Source organism: Spermophilus citellus (genome assembly GCF_964194105.1).
Source record: "Spermophilus citellus genome assembly, chromosome: 9".
Lineage (NCBI taxonomy): Eukaryota > Metazoa > Chordata > Mammalia > Rodentia > Sciuridae > Spermophilus > Spermophilus citellus.
Genome location: NC_138191.1, coordinates 56,574,693 through 56,587,680, shown reverse-complemented (window position 1 = coordinate 56,587,680; position 12,988 = coordinate 56,574,693).

Genomic DNA, 12,988 nt, shown 5'->3' with positions numbered 1-12,988 from the left:
AAGAATCAGTGAGGTGAAGAGACAGCCTACAGCTTGGGAACAAATCTTTACCACATGCACATCAGATATAGCACTAATCTCTAGGATATATAAAAGAACTCAAAAACCTTAACAGCAAAACAGACAAACAAATAACCCAATCAATAAATGGGTTAAGGAGCTGAACAGACACTTCTCAGAAGATGTTATATACTCAATCAACAAATATATGAAAAAAATGTTCAACATCTCTAACAATTAGAGAAATGCAAATCAAAACTATTCTAAGATGTCATCTCACTCCAGTCAGAATGGAAGCTATTAAGAGTACAAACAACAATGTTGGCAAGGATGTGGGGGAAAAGGCACACTCATATGTTGCTGGTGGGATTGAAAATTGGTGCAACCAATCTGGAAAACATTTTGGAGAGTCCTTGGAAAACTTGGAATGGAACCACCATTTGACCCAGCTATCTCACTCCCTGGTTTATACCCAAAGGACTTAAAAATAGCATACTACAGCAATGCAGCCACATCAGTGTTTATAGCAGCACAATTCACAATAGCTAAATTGTGGAACCAACCTAGATGCCCTTCAATAGATGAATGGATAAAGAAACTGTGGTATATATACACAATGGAATATTACTCAGCTTTAAAAAGGAATAAAATCATGGCATTTGCAGGTAAATGGATGAAGTTGGAGAATAATATCATGCTAAGTGAAATAAATCAGTCCCCAAAAACTAAAGGCCGAATGTTTTCTATGAAATGTGAATGCTGATCCGTAATGGCAGGGGGTGGGGAGGGAGCATGGGAGGAATGAAGAAATTTTAGATAGGGCAAAGGGGAGGAAGGTGAAGGGAGGGGGCATGGGAGTAGGAAAGATGGTGCAATGAGTTAGACATCATTACCCTAAGTGCATGTGTAAAGACACGAATGATGTGACTCTACTTTGTGTAAAACCAGAGACATGAAAAATTGTGCTCTATATGTGTACTATGAATTGACATGCATTCTTCTGTCAAGTATAACACATTATAATAAATATTTTTTTAGAAAAACTTTGAAAGTACAAGTATTTAAAACCAATCTACAGTAACTGAAAATGGATCAGTGTTTAAGTTTTACATCTGTTGAAGGAAAGTAACATAAACAAATGAAGCTGCCACAACTTGATGCCTGAGGAAGGTACAGACGTGGTCGTTCCATCATGTTCACAGAACTGTGAGGCTGGTGACTCTGAGTTTCAAGAATGCCACAGGCTGGCCAGTGTTCCCTTTGCTGGCCACCTTAGTAGATAATGGAATTGCATTGTATGACTTTTCTAAATGATTTTGTTCCAGAAGTTCTATATGTTTATTAATGTATTCCTGGTCTCTGGTCTCAGCATTTCTAATATCTGTCACATATTCCAAAAAGGTTAAAGTTTCTAACCTGTTGTTACTTTTTAAAATTTTTTTATGGCTCTAGGATGTGATTACCCATCCCTGACATCCCCAGTTGAGAACTGCCTTATTCTCGCCACCTGTGCTTGAGCCAGGCCAGAGTCACTTCCTCAGGAATTTAGAATTGGGAGAGCAAGACATGATTTGGCTCTCTGTGACCTGTGCATAGGCCATTAAAGCATTGTCAGGCAGCAAAGAGGTGATGTGACAGTCAGCCTCCTAGGAGAAAAGGCAGCCAATTCTAAGACAGGCAGAAGCCAGAAACAAATGCCTCTCTCAGGTCTCAGGTGAGACTCAGTCACTGTGTTTGATGACCTGAGATGTCTCTATAGCCTTCTACTACAGTCACGCTGCACAGAACATTATGATCAATGGCAGGCTGCCTATGTGACAGCAGTACCATAAAATCATATTGCCCACTGACATCACAGCCACCTTAGTTTGTGTTAAGTACACTTCATGATGAACGAACAATGATAAAATCCCCAACAATGCATTTCTCAGAATGTGCCCCCACCATCAAGTGACCAGTAACTATGCTTCTCTTTTTCCACCAAAGCTGTTTTGAAATGCATTCCGTTCCAAACCACCCCCAAGAAATTTGATTTTGATGGTTACACAGCCATGAGCCCACTCATTCCTGTTATTTTCAGTATTCTTACTTTGAATTCTCAAGGAAATTTAGTACAACCATTTCCAATGGCAGATACACAGCAACTGCCTTTGCTTTTCCTCAAAGTAACAATGAGTTGTCTTTTGTGATGAAAGAGGAAACCACTGACCAGTGACGGTTGGGCTGGGTTTCCAGCAAGGCAGAGGGGAGGAGTTCTTTTCCTATCTCCAGACAGGGATGCAGAGAGCGAAGCTGAGAAACAAAACTATCCTGAAATTGTCTTCAAGGAAATTGTCTTCACGTCTCCCATCTGGAAAATCTTTCATATATCTCATCTCAATTCTTCAGCCTTTTTCTCGGGCGATCAGAGAACGCTTATTACTGGTCTCTTTCTCGTACCTATCAGCAAGGTGCTCTTCAGCCTTCTGTTGTTCTAGGCTGGACGACCCATTTCCTCACTGTGGCATAGTTCCTGCTCTATCCAGAGTGGGATCCAGTTTGCTTTTCCATTCCTGGCTGCACATCTCCCCGGCCCCGCTCAATTGCTCAATTGCTACATTAAAGTGGATGTAAATCAATCTTCTCTTTCTACCTCCCAAATGTTCCCTTAGTCTCCTCTCCTGCTTCCCTCTCATTCCCTGCGCTCACCAGCTCTCACCTCCCCTCTCTCCTGTCTTCCTGCATCCCAGCCCCCTCCTTCACCATGGCCTTTTCCTGAGGTCCATACCACCCCCTGGTTGTAAAGCCTTCCTTCTTCCATATGAAATAAAGTCTCAACCTTAGTCTTGCATTCATTCACCTCCTCCATCATCTGGTCCAATCCATCTCCCACTACAACACTTTTGTGCTTCCTGTGATCCCATCAAGCTTGCTGATTACTAGACACCATGAACTTGCACATATCGTCTTGTTTCCACATGCCCTCTGCACAAACTTTCCTTCCCTTTTCTCAGCTTGCCAAAATCCTATCTATTCTCCTTTACTTCCAAAACTTAGCTTGATGGGCCTTCCTTTGTGATCCTCCTGGGTCAGGATATGTTACTCTGGGCTACCTGGTCACATGGTATACATTTCTTTTTATACTTTACAGAACTTCTTAAAGTTCCCAGTGGAATATTTCGATTTAGGTCTGTTCCCCTCACTAGAAAACAAGCTTTTGGGGAACAAAGCCAGGTCCTATACTTCCCACTAAGGCTTCAGGTCTCTAACTCAAGGCAGGGTGCCTGTGAACACATTAATTAACTTTTGAATTCTCTTGAAAGGACTTGGCAAAAAAAAAAAAAAAATATATATATATATATATATATATATATATATATATATATATATATATGTGTGACCTACAGCCAAGCTGTAGGCTCACAACAGCTTCCTCTGGTCATGTGATGCTGTTTCAGAAGATGCATGAGGTCAAATGACTCAGCAAGAATTTGCAGGCCAAAATGACAGGAAATAAGAGCTTCAAAAGCAGGCTCCGGTGACACTGATCAAAAACACATGTGCCTAGAGGAGGTTTTCTACAGCACACACCAAAGGTCTGCAGGCCCATTCCATGCCTGGAGGGGAGGGTGGCTGCTGAACCACAGGCTCCCTAGCATCCCTCTCCTGGTGCCCAGTGAGGGGACCAGAAAAGCCTGTGGAGCTTTGTTGCATGTATGCAGAGGCCTATCTGCCTTATCCAAGAATTCCACTCACCAGGCTTCTGCAGATTTGCCCCTCTAGGATTTTTAGAAGGAAAATCATTTTTTGATAAAACAGTTTCAAAGAGGAATAACATAATCGCACATTTCCCCACTTTCTTGAGATGTCAAAGATACTATCTGACCTCTTCTTAACAGCTCTGTGCTGATCTCAGGTACAGTGATTGCTGTTTTTCCTACAGGATTGCCCACCCCACTACTGAAGAGGCAAGAAGACATTATGTTTCGAATAATCATGATTACAACTCTAATAATAGCTAAGCTTGACCAGCACTTTCTATATGCCCAGCACATTCAGATGCCTTCTAGATACATTCTTTCATTTTTGCCTCACAATATCCCTCAGAGGTAGATGTTATCTTTTGCAGATTCTGGATGAGATAGTCAAAGAGCAGAGAGGTTAAGTAACTTGCCCAATGTTGTACTGCAAGTTGAATAGTAGAGATTAAGCTCTAACCTGAGTCCTTGAGCTCCAGATCCTACACTGCACATCCTGTACTATGCTTCTCCCTGGGTACAAGTTGGCTTGAGATACAGTGACCAATCGGTCCCAGGACTTTATTGCCCCTAGCACTGTGAAAGTGCTCAATACAGGAAAAACAGGAATGATTAGTCACCTACCTTGAAAACTAGAGAATGCTCTGCCAAAATGCTTGGCTTTGTAAGGCCTTGTTCCTCTCCAATGTCTATTCCTACCTCCTGAGGCTGGGGAAGTAATCCATTAGCCAAGAAAGTCAAACCAATAAGTATGGGCCTCTCTCTGCAGGAACAGGAGACACACTGGGGCTTTCTGATACAGTTAACCATTAAGCCTTCCTTCAAGCCATTTTGTTCAGTATTAGTGAGGAAGACATTTCCATTAATAAAAATTAAGTTCTTTATATTTAAAACAAGAAGATGGCAACATGGATTTATTGTGGGTAATTCCCTACGGTAGAGTTGTATTGTGGGGCATGTTGAAGAACTTATCATTTAGATCATTAGAAAACCTAAAAGAGATCTTTCTTTCCCATGCATTATTTGTTTCATATGTCACTTGGCTAAAATGTGACTCTGGTCTTGTGATGTAGGTGCATTCTCAGGGACGAAGCTTTGGCTGCAGTAGTACCCCAATACACACCCACAGGCATCACAGAAAAGGAAGGTTTCAATGAGAAGAAAAACAATGGTGAAGTTTGCAGCAAGAAACTGCTTACTTCCACAAGAACAGTTGTAAGCAGAAACCTGAGTTAATTGACATTGCAGTGCTAGTTAATTCCAGTGGGATTTTAGTGCTTCTTCAAAACTAGTATTGTAGGCAGTATCCATACACCACAGGACTCCTTCCTTAATTTGCCCGGTTTTCCAGCCTGAGAAAAGTGTGTGGGATTTGTGATTGCCTTTTTCCTCAAAGACCTTTTCTAAAAACGTTTGTGTCTGAGGAGGCTGAGGTTAATGGTAGTCTGGCCTCCAGAATATGAGGCTGTGTGTATTTGGAAGATGTTGCTTCCTCGTGACATTAAATGCTCCCTTGAGAGTTCAAGATGAATCTCCAGGCAAAATAAACTGAGGGACTTTCTGCCTGCTTCTTGTAACTGCACAAGCTGGGATGTTCTCTTAGCAGGAAGACTTAATATTTCAGGAAAAGAGAAGCATCAGAAGAAAGCTGATCAGCCTCATGGGCTAGACAGGAGGGAGCTGCTTCTCTCCTGGATGGCCTCAGTTTATCTTGGACTCCATATGCAGCAGCCAGCAGAACCTGGATGGACAGTCATTCTCTAGGGGATGTCCATAAGTCTGTACACCTCACCCTCCCCAGAGGGACTCCCCAGTTCCAAGCAGACAATGGGTATTTGATGGGACAGCCAGATGACTCTTCAGTGAGCTATATAACTCCTTTAGGAACTAGAAACTAAAGAGTTTAGGGCTGCCAGAAAACATGACTAATTTGCTTTTCCTAACTAAACAAAAAATATTCCATGGAAAATTATAAAGGCATTTACAAAGGATATTGAGGTTCGTGTTTCTGTTCAATTATTTTTCATTTTCTTCTTAAAAATTTAACTTATTTGGAAGGTTGCTTGTTAAAACAAAAAGGTCAAGAGATTTCCCTCCTGCAAAACCAAAAACAAAACCTAGTCTGTTTTCTTTCACAGGAAGTTCATGACATCTTCATGGAAGGAAGTGGTCTCCTTGCCTAGGTGTATCAGGGCTAAATTGGCTTTCTCTCTCAGGACGCTTGCCTTTGGAATTCAGCCACTATATTTGAGGAAGCCCAGGACCTAAGGAGAAGCTGACATGGTAAGAAGCCAAGGCTTCCCCCAAGAGGTAGCACCAACCAAGCCTTCAAATAGTGACAACTCTGGCAACATGTGGTTGCAATCTCAGAAGAAACCTTTAAACTAGAACTGCTTTCAAATTCCTGACTCATACAAACTAAGAGCAATAATAAATGATTATTATTTTTTAAGCCATTAAATTTTTCATGACTTGTTAGGGAGCACTGTTCTGCTGTCCTTGGGTTAGTCCCTTCAGAATTAAAACATGGCTGCTATAGATCTTGACCTCACACTATCATTTCAGGTAAATATAATAAATATTTTCAGGGTAGAATTCAATCACCTTATAATAGGCATCAGGCAGTTAGAATTTTCCAAATCCAAATCTGGACGTGGGGCTGCATTACTGAAAGCTTCAGGACTGGCTAGATTGTTATGATCTTTTCAAGCAAGAACAGTGAGCTACCCTAAAATACTTTAGACAATCCACATACCTTGACCACTACTAGCAAGCTCACTAAGGAAACCCCATTTGTAGCATCCATTGTATCATTTTAAAAGCCACTGATTTTGTCAACAGAAACCTATTCCTAACATTACCTATGCCAACTAGCAAACCTTCTACTGTTGATCATAGTGAGAGATCACGGAAGCTCTCATGAGAGCTGTCTCTGGAACACCTGCTTCCTAATTAGAGTGCTGGCTCTCTACCCTAGGGTATGTGTGAATTCCCACTCAGAACAAGTGGCTGTACCTAGGGGAATGCAGCCTGGAATACACTCAGGAGATCATACTGCCTGTGATGAAATTACGGACACTATAACACTCAACTGGCTTTCCAACCTCAAGTTCACTCCCAACTCCCCTAACAAGACCCCTATCAAGTCTCACAAATAATTTTCACTCACTTCTGAGGAACCCCATTCACTCAAACACAGGGGTGGGATTCCTTTCTGAGACCTCCCAGTATGAGCTGTAGAACCCTAAATTGGCTTGCAGGCAGCTATAAGATGTGCCTATTTCCCAAGGAAGGCAGCAATCTTTGTAGGCACTTTAGACCAAACCTATATTCAAGAAAAATATGCAGTATTTTTTTTATCTGCCTCATAACTTGCTATTAGAGTCAGTAATCCTCATTATGGCTGAGGCTAGGGTTTGATCTATGGAGCCTACAAGATTAACACCAGGATCATTCTATTCCTTAATGGCTGCCTCCTGGTTCTCACAAGAGAGGCAATGAAAAGATGCAAATATTAAATCCCCACAAAGTACCTATGTTCTCCTCAATTTCCAGCTGTGGGTGGATAGAAAATGCCCTATTTTCCCAGTGACAGACATCAGCCAAGGTTATCAAGGCACACGGGCATTTACTGAGGAAAATGGAGCAGCCAATAAAGTTGGCCCAGGTGACAGCCAGGGCTGTGGGGAGTAACCCAGGAGAGGTCTGTTTTCCAGCCTCCCTAATGCCAATTGTGGACCTAGACAGGCTCCTTGACCTTTCCTGGCCCCTGCATTTCCTCATCTATACAACAGAAGGTGAAAATGATCCCTCCTGCTGCCAAGTTCTGCCCACTCAGAGCTGCCATTGCCAGAGAACCTGGTTTCACTACCTTCTTTGATGTTCCCATATTTCCCCCTCTCCTCCTGTCTTCCCTTATACTCTCCTCCTCTCTCTTCCACTCTATATAGAGTACTTGCTGTAACCTCAGGACAGTCCCTGACCTCAAGGACCTCACCATCTAGTAAAGAACATATGGATAATAATGCCCACACACCCATTATTTTAATAAGAATTAATACAAGAATGTCAACTACCAATGTCATATATAAATATTAAGTATCCTCTCCCCCCCCCAAAAAAAAACTCATGTGTGAAACAATATGCAAGAAAATTGAAATGATTGGGTTAGGAGAGGTTGATCCTAATAAATGCATCAATCCTCTCATAGAGATTAACTGGGTGGTAACGTTAGGTAGGCTGGGTGTGGCTGGAGGAGGTGGGTTTTATATTTTGTGAGCTGTTTAGTCTCTCTGCTTCCTGGTGACTATGTCCTGAGCCACATTCCTCCACCGCACTCTCCCATCTTGGTGTTCTGCCTCACCTTGAGCCCTGAAGAATGGAGCCCACTGTCAATGGACTGAGACCTCTGAGACCCTGAGACCCAAATAAACTCTTCCTTCACCAAAATTGGTCTGTTCAGGTCTTTTGGTCTCAGTAATGAAAAAGCTGACTAAAATAGCTCCATGCAGGCAACACGCTAAGCACTTTTCATGTGTCAGCTTGTTTCCCTGAGTTCCCACAACACCCCTTGTGGCAGGAACTGTTAGTACTCAGGATGAGCTTCCGGAAAGCCAAGGATGCTCCTGGAGCCCCACAGCTCTTGCCCAACAGAATATCTCGAGCTAACCAAAATCACAAGGCAACGTGACAAGTGCTGCCATAGTGTGGTCAGCACTGTAAGACAGTGACAGGAAGAAAAAAGAGCCTCTCCCTCCATGAATCTAGAAAGGTTCTTCAAAGAGGTACTTTTAAAGAATGGGAGGGGCCTTATCTGGTGGAAAAGAATTGATTGCATCATTAGATTAACTCAGGAAGTGATAAGGAAGCAATAAAAAAATGCCACTGACATCTAATAATATCATAATAAAGGAAATTACCTTTATAACGTTGATGATGCTTCACTTTTTACACACACTCACACACAATGCCCACTTCATGGGTTCTACTCTTGCTTCATTTCCTCCTTTATGCTAAGTGATGACATCTACATTCGCTGACGGGGTACAGGATTTCTGTCTTAGAACTTGCCTTCCCCAAGCTTCCGGTTTATGCATTTGGAAATCACGTGGTTATTTTCTAGGGCAAGCGCTTGAGTGTACTTTACTTAAAACGTGTTCTAGAGCAGATCTGGGGAAAACCCTTCACTTTCTAAGAACACTGACAGCTACATGGAGGCCTTAGATGATGGCTCCATCATTTAAGTTCTAGTTTTGACTTACACACAGGCACATATTTTGGAGTTGGCAAGTGTGGAAATGTGAAGTTTTACAGCTCAGCCAGCACTCATGTCTTTCTCTTTAGGTGACAGGAACTCAGTTTTTCTTGGGCAACCACGTCTCAGACAATCTCAGTCCAAGTCTTGAGAGTGCCCCTGGCCTGGCCAGTCAAAATCACAGTCATGATCCAAGTTGGGCTACTGAGTATTAGCCTTGGGACTTTCAAGAACAGTGAGCTATCCTAAAATAGGAAAGAGGCACATTTTTACTCTTTTTGTTAACCAAACTGGTAGGATAAGTTTGGTGCTAGAAGTGTCCATCTTTGCCATCTCTTGAGGAGAGTCAACTTGCCCATCACTGAAACTGAAGCTAACACAGTGTCAGTGTTTCTGCTCAGGGTGGTTAATTCCTTTCATGGCTTTCTCCCAGCCCCACATGAGGTTACTCGTGTGATTGCAACTAGGACTGTCAGAGGAGCCCTTGATAGGACACACAGTGACTACTGGTATCACCTTTATTCAAGAGGCCAGTGCTGTCCCTGATCCCTTCCTTGATCCCCACATCCTAGCGAGAATTCATAACCCCTCCAACTACTTAAAAAGTGCTCTTTTGTCTTAGTGTTAGATTTTTGCTTCCAACTCTTCCCTTGTTCCCTGCTAAGACCTGTCAGCCTCATGGCACAGACACCTCTTCACAGCCTAGAAGTACAACTGTGTGGTCAGTCTGCAACCCTCTCTGTCAAGAGCAGCCCTTCCATCACCAGGTGACACTATCGTATGGCCAGAGAGCTTTCAACTTTCTGCTGAGGCTTCAGGTTCCTTGTGCACAACAATGAAGTGCCAGGCTTCTTAACATCTGTGACCTTGACATCAGTGTGTCTGAGACTACTTGCTGCTCATGCCATCCCCCATCAGGAGAGCAGATTGGGTTGCCTGAATGAGTACATCAGCACATGACCATGCTGCCTATTATGTGTGATGGCATAGCCGTTTCTCAGAGCTTATTAGATAGCATTGTGCCCGGCATTATGATCATCCAGGTTGATACTCTGATTTGCTCTGGTTGGTGACCCACTGTGATGTTTCTGGGTCAGAGACCACTGGCAATATTAACATAACTGAAAGGAACTCCTCCCCAATTTTGAAATAGAATATCTTCCTAGGCCACTTTAGAAAGTATATCATAGGAACATTCCTGATACTATACCACCTTTCCTCTTGGGAGTCAGCCAGAGAAGAAAGGCCATTCAAGTTTCCTCCCAATGCTTTATTTGTGGATAAATTGCAAAATAAGCAGAGTCGAACCAAAATTTCAAGCAGGTATTAACTAAGATTGGTTTATATTTCACAAGATTGCTCATATACCAATTCTTAAGACCAAGAATGCATTTTCCCACAGAAACAGTGTCATGAACTATAATAAGAGCCTCTCATCTCCATCCACAAGTGCCAAAAGTAATTATAATACCAAGAACCCTCTTCCAACAATTATATTTCAATTCCTATATATAATGCCACCTCTATAAGAAAACTCCAATTGCATTTTCAGGTCCAACTCAGGGTTCAAACTCCCGCATTTTTCTTGGTAGCATGAAGGAGAATTGCTTGTTTTAATCAAGCATTCGTTCACTCTCACAAGTATTTATTATCCATTTTGCACCAATCACATGATCTAGATGATGCTGAAGAAATAGCAATAGACAAAAGTCGCCCCCAGGTCTTTTGAAATGGGGACACAAAGTAAATTGCTGCCATATTTATCCAGAACAATGGAGGAAGGGCCATTCCACTGCTTCTCCCAAAATGGCTAGAGTGTCTCAAGGGAAATTTCCATTTTTACCCTAAAATGCAGTCTCTCAAAATGTCTGTTTTCTATCTTAACAATGTTTAGATCTGATCTTCACTTTGATTTCCATTTTCACATTTAACCATTGACTCAAATGAACTAGAAGAAAATCATCAGGATAAGACATATTCTCCCTTCTTTCATGTGGGGAAAATAAGACCCTGGGAGGCAAGCTGACCAACTTAGGGCTTCAGATTCCTTGAGACTTTTGAAAGGGCTGGGGTTAGGGGATGGAGGTGATGCTCTACACACAAATGGCTCATCCAGAACTGCAGATTTGCAGTCAATTCAGATGGCAAGAAAGATATGACATGGTTCTGCCTCCCACCTGAGAGAAACTTCTGGGGAAATTCACCTGGACTCTGCTTACCTGTCTAATGCTTGCTTACCTCCTTAAGTAACTGAGCACCTTTCGGCAAGACTAACTGCACAATGGAGTTTGCATATTTACTTTGCTCTTTACTACTTCTCATTTATTGACCCAGAACACCCAAAATCTTCCAGATTTTGAAGGTAAACATGCCAATTTTCGAGTGCTCATTGCTTCTTATAGAGTGAACTCATCATCGTTTCCCATGTTTAGTGGCGTTTGTGACGAGGGATGGGGAAACAACTTTCCCTTTCAGAAAGAAAACATTAAACTCCAAGAGTAGAAACCTCATGACGCTTTCTATCTTCTCCTTTTCCCTCTTGATAGCTTGATTTCTCTGGATTAATTTACATTAAACTTTTTTATTTATTTTGCAAAAGGTTCACAGTTAAAAGCAATGACTTCTCTATGTCATCTTTAGATTATGAGCTTTCCTTACTTCTGTTGAAGAGGACAAGGTGAAAGTTTAAAAATAATAATATTTTTTAAAACTGGCTTTCACTACTGGGGTGGCACATTTTTTTTAATTGAGCTGATACCAAAAAAGTGAAGCAACCTTCTAAAGACGCAGACAAATGTTTTTGGGAATACAATTTTTTAAGATATTGGGAGGAGACAATTATGTTTGTTGTAATTGGCAATAATAAATTATACATAACAGACATGTGTGAAAGATAAGGAAATTCCTTCTCCATCACTTCTATTCCCATGAAGAATGACTTTCCAAAGGCCACTGAAATTAGTTTGGATACTTGTTGTTGTAATCAGCATCCCTCTGTCTTGAGACCCATGGTACCCAAGTCCAGTCACTCCTCTGGTGCCAAACATCTAGAGGAGAGTGGAGGTGGCTGGGCCTTCTTTGCTTCTCCTCCCTCCCATGGGGAAAGGATATGGAAGTGGGCTCAGGGAGGGTAGAGATAAATGAGCGTTCCCCCATCCCAGTTTAGAATCTCATTTGGAGAAAAGAAGTCCAGCATCTTCCAGGAGACAGCAGTTCAACTGCAAATGGCATTCATCCTGGGCCACTCTCATGTCATATGTTCAAAGGCAAAGTGTCACCTTTCCTGAACTAAAGGGCTTGCAATGAGCAGACCCCAGTCTCCTCCACTTTTTACCTGTGTGACTTTGAACAAGTTACCTATCTCTAATAAAATTCAGAATAAAACAAATTCTACCACTTGGGGCTGAGGATTAAGTGAGTTAACATGGTAGAGCATACCAGAGGCATTGCATGTTGCCATGGTAGCTGGTATTCAGAAGGACATTACTTGGGTTTTACTTATATAAATTACAAAGCCTATACTTTCTTTCCCAAGTTGGAGAAGATGCTTTTCCTTTTAAGCCCAAGAGATTCAGGGATTTGATAGTTTACTGGCAATGTTCTATAACCAATGTGAAGGGGGGCCGAGGGGTGGTGGGGGTAGTTCCAGCCTCTTGGTGAAGTGATGAAAAACAACTCTGGCTTGTTCTTTCTGTTAAAAAATGAATAAGAGCACTTCCCCAGTCTTTAAAATCATGAGAGCGATGCCTTGCAGAGGCACTCTACGGGGGGCAGTCTTGCAGATTTTCTCCACACATTTCTAGACCATTTCCTGCAAGTTGACATCACAACTCCAAGCAAATAAAAAGTTGGGTAATACTTTTCTTAAGTCCCATCTACGTAAAGAACACTGTGCTCTGGTTACAAAGTCATGAAGGGTTGGGGAAAAGAATGCAATAAAATACTCATGGCTAGATGTGAAGGAGGATGGCATGTGACAGACTGTGGGCTCAGGTGG